The sequence below is a fragment of the Aotus nancymaae genome, unplaced genomic scaffold (assembly GCF_030222135.1).
Source record: "Aotus nancymaae isolate 86718 unplaced genomic scaffold, 86718_ANA_hifiasm-v0.15.2.pri h1tg000010l, whole genome shotgun sequence".
Taxonomy (NCBI): domain Eukaryota; kingdom Metazoa; phylum Chordata; class Mammalia; order Primates; family Aotidae; genus Aotus; species Aotus nancymaae.
In genome coordinates, this window is record NW_026988421.1 from 39231025 (window position 1) to 39240908 (window position 9884).

The 9884-nt window shown below is 40.8% G+C and overlaps 1 pseudogene; it reads left to right on the top strand.

Moving 5' to 3' along the window:
* The first annotated feature begins 6491 nt into the window (after positions 1-6491).
* LOC105718876 (ADP-ribose pyrophosphatase, mitochondrial-like) lies at positions 6492-7568 on the top strand (annotated as a pseudogene).
* Positions 7569-9884: the final 2316 nt, after the last annotated feature.

The window sequence follows — 9884 nt, forward strand, 5'->3', positions numbered from 1 at the left end:
TCACCTAGCTGGGCAACATTTAATCTGGTGGCTTTGCTATTTCCTATCATAAGGAAGGCTTTGTGCCAGTCACCAACAACACTGCTGACAGTTCTTTTACCTTTCCTATACATGGTTTCCTGCACCCTTTCTTCTTCTTTTCCTGCATCTTTTCCTTTCATTAGCACAGATACTTAGCCCAAATCCCAACCCCCAACAGTCTAATACATCCCTACTCTAAATCTCCAAAGACAAAGGAGGTGGCATTTCAGCTGGCTCTTGAAGGATAGATAGATTTTCAATAGATGGAAGGAGAGGAAGGGTATTCTTGGTGGAACAGTAAATAACATGGTTTACGTTGACTGAAACTCAAGGAAAAACTAGGAAATGAGGTCATATTTCAGAAACTTGTCTTCAGCTCTCAGTTCTCCGAGACTATTCAGAAACACAGATTATCCATGAGCATATTAAATATAGGTATGATTTATATAATTAGAATCAGAGTATTTTAAAGCTAAAAAGAAATTTCAATCTTGTCTGGTCCAACATGCCCAGTTTTAAGTGAGGGAACCAAAACCTAAAAGACTTAATACCTGGAATATTGTGATGATTAAACATGGGCATTAGAGTTTGACTACCTGTATTCAGATCCCTACTTTAACCAATTTTAGTTTATCTGATCTTGAATTTTCTGAAGTTTCCTCATCTGTAAAGTAGAGAAAAATGATAGAATCTACCACATTCTAATGATAGAATGAAATATTATCATGTGTAAAATACTCACTCTTACCCAGTTTGGACTGCTATAACAAACTACCATGAACTGGGTGGCTTAAACAACAAACATTCAGTTCTCACAGTTCTGGAGAATGGAAGTATGACATCAGGGTACCAGCATGGTCAGGGGTTGGCTGAGGGCCTTTTTTCCTCCTCTGGAGTGCTGACTTCTCATGGTATGCTTACATAGTGAGAAGACATTGAGCCTCAGAGCTCTCTGCTGTTCCTTTTATAAGGGTAGTCATCCCATTAATGAGGACTCCACTCTCATGACTTAATTACTTCTCAAAGGCCCTACCTCCCAATACCATCATATTGGGGGGTAGGATTTCAACATATAAATTTGAGGGGAGGCATGAACATTCAGTCAATTATAGACAAGTTATATGGTGCCTGGCATTTAGACAATACTCATTAAAATGAGACAAAAAATAATATGGCTTCCTGTGGCTATCCAGCTAGTAAATACCAGAGCTAGAACTGGCCCCCCAAGTTTTTGAGGCCCTAATTTTATGTTCCCTGCATTATTTGAAGTTGTCTTATGATGCTTAACACCATCTGTGAAGATATGGTGCTCCTCTAGTCTGCTGTTTAAAGAAGTGCTCAGTAATCTTTCTAGCTCCAATTTCTCTACATTTCCTGCTTCCTGTTTCTGCCAGCCCTGGTTCCCTCCCACCAGCCCTCAGCAATCCTAACATACTGTGAAGTTTCAGGGGAGGAGGGGAACATGAAAAAATAGCAGTAAACCTGTATTTTATAGTCAACTGTTTAGGTACAAGTTCTGATATAGTAAAATTTTACTAATTTAAATTTCAAAGGGCCAAAAAATGTCATTGAATTAAAGATATTCAAATTATCTGTTATTCTTCAGCCTACAGGATGTCAACTCTACAAGCTTAAATTTTAGTAGTTCCTTAGGGGGATTCACTGGGACCAAGAAAAAACCTTGAGTTTGGGGTATCTGTCTAATTCTTCAACAAAATTGTGATGGAAGAGAACAAATTTCTTTGTCCTTCCTTTCCTTTCTTAGTCACTGGTCCCACTTTTCAAAACTCCAGCCCCATGACCTTTACATAGTCTACTGTCTCTGGACTATAAGCATCTTGAGGCAATGAACTACTGCTTACTTGCCTTTTAATGTCTAGAACCTGTCTGAAGTAATAGGCAGCCACATGTTGAACTGACTGACTTGAACACTGCTGCACTTACCAAAGGAATCCCTTCCTCCTCCCCCTTCCAATCTTCGTCTCCTCAGTTAGTTGTCATCCTGCTACCCTAATGCAGCGGAAAGCATGGCAACAGCTGAATGTGAATAAATGTACATTTTACATTATGAAGTACATTTAAAGAGGTTTATTTTAATGGTGTAAAGCCAGGCAGTATTTTAAGAAGATCAGGAAGACATTTTTGGGGCAGCTGGACTTTCCCAACACCTTCACATCACACCACACAAATTGAAGCTTTATCTCTCCTATAAATAAAGGCTACTTGACTTTCATTGTTACATATTTTACTTTAGATTTCTTAGGTTAACTGTCGACAGCCTCTATTCTACATATGGGTGTATTAATTATCCTGCCTAAGTCATTTATTAAAAGGTACTATTTGTCTTAATCTTAGAAAGTGAGTAATTGTCCCACTTTTCTCCTTTACTTCCAGGCCAGACTAATGATTCAATACCTTGATCACTCACTGCCTTTTGAATTCCTGAAATCTACCTTCTACTTCCTCTAATTCATTTACATGCTTCCTCTAGGAAATTGGAAGAAATCCAAAGGATTAATTCTAGATCAACTTCTCATTTTGTGAAAGAGGAAATTGAAGAACGGAAATGTGTAGTGGCAGAATCTCCAGTTCCCAAAGCACTCATCCCATGCTCCATCCTCTTATCATAAACAGCTAAAGTGAACTTTCCATTGTCAACTCCCCTCCTGACTTCCCTGTTTATGCCAGTCACCACCATCCATTGGGTTCTTTAGGATCAAAACTGGTAATCTTTGATGACTGCCTTCTCTTTAGACCTCTACTTCCACTTCAGGATGTCTCTCTTACTTGTCTTTTTTGTCTGAATTTTCCCCATTGTTCAGGGCATTTTCTCTTTACAACCGTTATTACAATAGGTTGCTAATAGTTTCACTGTCCTCAAACTCTTTCTGTTATAGAGTGAACCTAGCAGAAGAACCAACTTAATATAAGTCAAACAATTTTATAGTTATAGTAAAATGGTGCCATTTTGCCATATAAAATCAAATTCAGCATGCTTTCAGACTATCAATAAAATATGAGTTTTTTGTCAAGCCTTTCTGGTTCTGAAATATATAACAATAACTAACTGTGTGATCTTGGGCACATTTAAGTTCTATGAACTGCAATGTCCTCAGTCTGTTAACTGGTGATATTATTAGTATATGTGCCTAACTCAAAGGGTTGTTTCAAAATTAAATGGGATAACAAATGTAAAGTACTTAATAGTAATATTTGTAATAACTTTTTGTTGAGGTTTTACTATTGACCAAACATTAGTCTAAGCTGTTTAAATGAATTATATCACATCAACCCTATAACGTATATACCATTATTATATCTAGATGAGAAAACTGAGGCCCAGAGAAGTTAAAAAACTTGCCCAAGGTCAACTAGCTACGAAGTGGCTAAACCAGGATTCAAAACTGGGCAGTCATACCTGGACAAACGGTGTACACCAGTCTGTACATGGGAATAACTTAGTACATAGTACTAAGTTAATTTGTTATTTATTGTCATTAATATCACTTTAAAGAGAGGAGAAAACCTTTTTATCTGCTTTCCTTGAAGATTTGTTTCTGAAGTTGAGCCTTAGCATCACTTTTGGAAGACATGGATAATTCTTAATAATTAAATGTGCTGGGTACCACTTGTTTCTGCTTCCCAAAGAGAGGCAGGAAGGATGGTTAGGGGTTCTTGCATTGCTTGGACCCTGTAATCACCCTGATCCTCCCCATCTCCACTTTGCCTTTCATAGTATCCTTAATATTATAAAATGGGAATGACACCGGCGATCTCTGACTCAGGCATAGTTCACAGTGACAGGCCAAAGATTTATTCTCTGATTGCCCCTTACAGTTCCTTTAAAGCTTTCTCATGGATAGAACCAGAAAATTCTCTGTGTGTAGCTCTGCTTGTTCTACCTCAGAGATTTCTGCCTCAGAAGACAATTTTAAGAAACAGAATCTCCCCAGTGGCTTCCCAGCAAATAATTCTTTTGGTTTCTACTATAGTTATTTTATTTCTTGCCTTAGGGTATCGTTTATACCATGATCATCAAATGGTCTTATCTAACCATCTTCTACCTGTTGATGATACTAAAAATAGAACAAAATGCCTTACTACTGGTTTTGAAGTTCCTTTCCAGGTGCCCATGAATTATTATATTTCTGCCTTGTGTGTGGCACATCTAGTCTTTTGAACATCTAGTCTTTTGGATTCAAGCAAAAATTGACCTTGGCCTTCTAATACGAGATTTTCATAGATGTTAGACTCATAAGATGCTAACTCTGGAAGGAGTTTTTATAGATAACAGAGACCAACAGATTCTTTTTCTAGTGAGGAACCAAGACCCAGTGAAGCCAAGGGTCAGATGCAACCCTACAAAGCCTATGATGGGAGGAAGCCAGAAACAGACTCAAGACATCTGCTCCACTTGTTTCTTATGAGTTGGAGTAGGATACCTGGAAATAATGAGAAATTCACAAGGGTCTTCTCCCCAAATGTTTTAAGTTTTTGTATCAGTGGTTTTCTTAATACATATTCAGGAGACCTAGAGGAATAGGAATTCCATGATTTAAAACATTGAGGCATAAAGAGACAAGAATTATAGAGCTGGGACTGTGTCACTTAAGGATCATCTTTCTTTCCCAGTGGTACTTTGTACGGTGCCTTCCACTCAGCCAATCCTCAACAATGTTGATGACAATGATGGTTAAGGATGACTATGTCTCATATTTCTCTGTTCTCAGTCCTTTTCTACCATTTTGTTCTCCATAGTCCCAGCTATTTCTGGGTTTTAAGCCTTCTAGAAACCTGCCTCATCTAGTTTGGAGTTTAATGAGGGCATTCAATTCAGAATTATGATGATGGTAATAACTTCAAATGATTAGGGATCTACCCCCAAGCACACACACACATTTTGAAACCTTTCTAAACTGGAGGAAGTATGTTCCTAATATGTAACTATTTATTGCAAAAAAAGAAACATTCTCTGGTTAGATAATCAGGGAAATACTGGATGAAACAAAGTTAAACAGTTTAATGTTGATTTGTTTTTATAGGAATTTTCAGGATCTTTAGAATACTAATGTGAATCCTGAATTTCTAAGGGGGGAAGGGTGATAAAATATGTAGAATTCTCCAAACATCTTTGATCATAAAATCATTTACTCATTGAACATCTTTCTAATGGGACTGTTTCAAATGATCAGATACCTTTCCCTAGGGCTTGTTTCCTTCTGTGTCATGACTAAGACAGTGCCTCTTCTCATTATTTATCATTTCAGGACAGATGCTGTTATTCTCAGCCCGAATTTCTGTTATTTTTCATCCTGATTTTCTCTAACCATAAGCTGTTTAACTCTGACCTCATATGTGAGTTGCTCAGTTCCCATAATCATCTCAGCTCTCCTGTTCTAATCTACAGTTTTCAAGGTGCAGAATCAAAAAAGTTAACAATAATTACAGTGATGACAACTAACACTTACTGAGTTTGTACTGTGGTCCAGATATTGGGCTAACACATGTTGTAACATCCTTCTTAATTGTCACCACAATGCTGTACGGTCGTTATTGTTAATATTTTCATTTGACACATGAGGAACCTGAAGAAAGCTTATGTAACTTTCCCCAAGAAGGTCGCACGTGGAGGTATTGGAGCTGGGTTTTTAACCTGTGTTCAACTTTTACCTAATACCTAGCATTGCCCTTTCAGTGCTAGTTCTGTTTTTTTTTTTTAAATAAAAATGTGCTGCCTCTCCAAGCAGAATCCTTTAGAAGCAAAGGGCCCATGGTCCAGCCTTCAGTTCATGCTTCTGTGCTTGGCATAGCACTTGGCATGCTGTAGCCAATACTCCTTTGAAAAGAGAGATTAAGCAACTTGCCAAAACCATTCAGGTAGTAAATGATAGACCCATGTTTGGAACACATAATCCACTCATCACATCCTCTCATGACGTTCTCATCAGCACAACGCTCAGTGCACCAGGTGAGTCCCCTTTCTTTTTTGAGGTCACCCCCACTACCCCCACGTTCATTTTTCCCTCTCCTGAACAGACAGAGGTCCTAAACCCAGTGAACTAAATTTACTGGTAAATGGCTAATGGGCTAATGGCACTTTGGTGGTTGTCTTTTGGTAATTTTATTGTTAGGAAGATGTTCTCAACCCCAGCACTTTCCATTTGGGAGCTTTTCCAGAGGTCGAAATCTCTCAATTTACAATCAGAACGTCAGGGCGGCAGCGAGACGGTGCATGCAGCCCGGTCGTGGTGTGTCCCCACCACCCCGCGGCACCGTTAGTCCCACGTGCTGGCCACGTGCGTGCCCCCGTCGTAGCCGTTGGAGGCACCACACATCATTTTAGGAAGGCCAGCCATCAAAAGGGTCTTCATGAGAGAAATGTGGCTGCCTCCCCGCGGGTGCCGATCTGCGGTGGAGGCTGGCTCCCCACAGAGAACGACCGCAATCCGCTCTGGCCCGATGGGTCTTGCATGGCTGGACGCCACCTGGGCAAGGCTTTAGTGACCGTCTTTCCCTTCGTGACCTTGGCCTCTGTGACAGGCAGGCCCGGCAGCTGCCCCAAGGTCCCAGCCAGCTGGAGCCTGTTTTCCTCACATGGGTTTCCTCTAAACTTCATCATGTCAGTTTCGAAGTGCACTGCTGAGAAGCCCCACGAGAAGGCCTGGACATCTCCCTACCCTGGCTCCAAGGTGGAGCGAAGCTCGGTTCCCGATGACAAAGTGCCCTGACTGGCCAAGTGGTGAGAGTACACGCCCGTGGAATACACTGTCAGCTCTGTCTTGGCCGGGCCCGTGTGGGCAGACCCCTAGGTGGGCGAAAGGAACTTCTCTCCTAAGTTTAATGAAAAGGACGGGCATATGGAGAGAAGGAGCCAGCATGGTCTGTATGAGATTGAGAAGGGTAGACCCAGAAATCCTGCAAGTCGGACAGGATTGGTTGGCCGAGGGCTTTGGGGGCGTTGGGGCCCCAATCATGCTGCAGATCCCATCTTAACCAGGTGGAAAAGGGATAGCAAGGGAAATGAAATTACCCACCCTATTTCTGGGGGAAATATCCTGCAATTTTTAGCCATCAAAAGGAAGGACTGTGGAGAATGGGCAATCGCAGGGCAGATAGTGGATCCAGGAGAGAAAATTAGTACTACTTGAAGAATTTGGTGAGGAAGCCATGAACTCTCTACAGAAATCTAGGAGAGAAGTGTAGGAGTTGGAGAGGCAATTTCACAAACTCTTCAGGAACATTTTGTGATCTGTAAAGGCTACGTGGACAATCCTCAGAACACAGATAACTCATGGATAGAGACATAGGCTGTGAACTACCATGATGAAAACGATGAAATAATGGGCCACCTTCCTCTGGAAGCTGGCGATGATGCCAAGAAAGTTAAATGAGTGGACGTGAATGATAAACTCGAGCTTTATGCCAACCACTCCCAATTTATTCAACTTGTGGCTGAGAAACAAGGTGCCCACTAGAGTGAAGACATGTATCCTGATTGCCAGGGATGGTGGCTTGGAGTCTCATATGAGCCAAAGGCCTTCAAATGATCAAGAGTGTATAAGAGGCAAACAGCACAGAACAGGGAGGGACACTTCGTTGGTGATTATTTCCAAAACTGTGCTGTATAAAGGCTTTGTATCAGGGAATAATTAGACAAATATGGGGAAATGGGATCACAGAATTTTTGGCTTTCCTGTTAGAAGAATATACTCATATGCTGTATATATTGTATATATGGGTTAAACTACGTTGTACAATTACTGCTCTTTGGAGAATTGTAGGAAAAACAATGACATCTTCCTTAATAACCATAGGCTCTACTTTTCAGCCAGTTTGCATTTGTCAGTTCTTCCTCCTGATGTTTTAATGTGGCTTAATCTAATGTATAATCTGACTTTTGGGTTAACATTTATTTTTTAAGTGTAGCTTTATGTGGTCTTGCATTCCTTGCTTTTGAGTATGGAAGCTCTCTGGTTTTTCTTTTTTTTTTAGAGCTTCAGTTTTATGGGAAAAGTTCAGTCTCTATTTTGGTCCACAAGGATCAAGTGCTTATGAACCAGACAAAAAAAAAATGCAGTTATAAAATGAGCTTAGATCCAGCCCTCTGGTTATCAGAACCCTTTCTGTCTGAACAGAATAAACTAAGCTGAAGATACTGGTTTCTTCTCATCTCAGAAGAAGATCCTACAAATGTCTATTCTTGTCATGTAGATGCCTTTATTGGGACATGCATGTAATCCAAGCTGAATGAAAATACGATAATTCACACCTACCTTTTCTCAGTTAAAACAAAAAGCCAATATATAAACAGAGAAGATGCTTATAGTCAGGTTGCAAACACAGAGACAGCCTCTCTGGCAAGAATGAGGGGATTTCAATAACAACAAATAGGTCAGAAACCTGTTTTCCTCTTTCATTTCTCATTGCCTAAAACAAGCCAGTTAAATTTATTTGCAACATATGGAAAATTAACTCAAACCACTGTAATTAGCCTTTTATGACTGAGGGAAAAATAGACAATTGCAGGAGTTGATAGCTTCATAAGAAGATCACTTCAATAATAGCTGACACTTACATTCCTCTTACTATGTACAAGCACCCTTTCACATGCTTTATGTATAGTGACTTACTGATTCCTAAGGATCACCCTATAAGGCAGGTACTCTTCTGTTGCAGGTCAGGTTCGCTGGAAAGCAGACTCCAAGAGGGAGATTAGATTACAAGATGTTTACTAGGGAGTGGTCTTGGGATCACTACCTGAGAAAAGAAGGAGAAGAAAGCAGAATTGAGCAAAGTGAGCAGTTGAGCTGGAATACAGGCCCAGTGGAAGCCTCATCCAATACCATCTGGAACTCCAGAGCTGGGAAGGTCTTTCTAGCTTTCTTAAACTGGAGTGATGGGCTCAGGCCTTTATACCCTGTGTTGATCAGTCATTGGATATGGCTGACCCTGGAAGTCGGCATGACCTCGAGGGAGATAATTTCTTCAGCCAAGACAATCCCCAAGAGGACTGACAGCTAAGGGCCATCTTCTGGCAATATTCCCAGACACTGAGAAGTGGATCTGGAAGAAGCGGGTGTGGGGTGCATTGCAGGGTCTACCACATATTATTATCTTGGTTTATGTAACTGAGGCACAGAACTTGAACAAAGTCATACAACCAGTAAGTGGTGGAGATAAGAGTACAGCATAGATCACTGGGCTCCACAGTCCACACCCTTGACCACAATACCAGTCTCTTGATAATTACTCTCCTACACTTGCCGGATTCCCCGTGCACTGTTCTTTTAAAGAAAAAAAGAAGTTGGGGCTGGGTGCGGTGGCTCACGCCTGTAATCCCAGCACTTTGGGAGGCCTAGGCGGGTGGATCACGAGGTCAAGAGATCGAGACCATCCTGGTCAACATGGTGAAACCCCGTCTCTACTAAAAATACAAAAAATTAGCTGGGCATGGTGGCGCGTGCCTGTAATCCCAGCTACTCAGGAGGCTGACGCAGGAGAATTGCCTGAACCCAGGAGGCGGAGATTGCGGTGAGCCGAGATCGCGCCATTGCACTCCAGCCTGGGCAACAAGAGCGAAACTCCGTCTCGAAAAAAAAAAAAAAAGAAAGAAAAAAAGAAGTTGTCATACCATTATATCTCTTCCTACATGCACATTGGATCAGAGTTCCCTTTTCTAAATTTGAAGGACAGTTGCATGATTTTATTTTTCTTTTGAAAAATGTTGTATTTATGTGGGTGATGACAGTTGTGGAAAGTTCACCTATGGATGCTCATCGTTGTTCACACCCAGGAACAAATTTAATACATCACTTTTACTTGAGCATTCTACAACTGCTTCTTTTTAGGATGGAGCCCTTTGT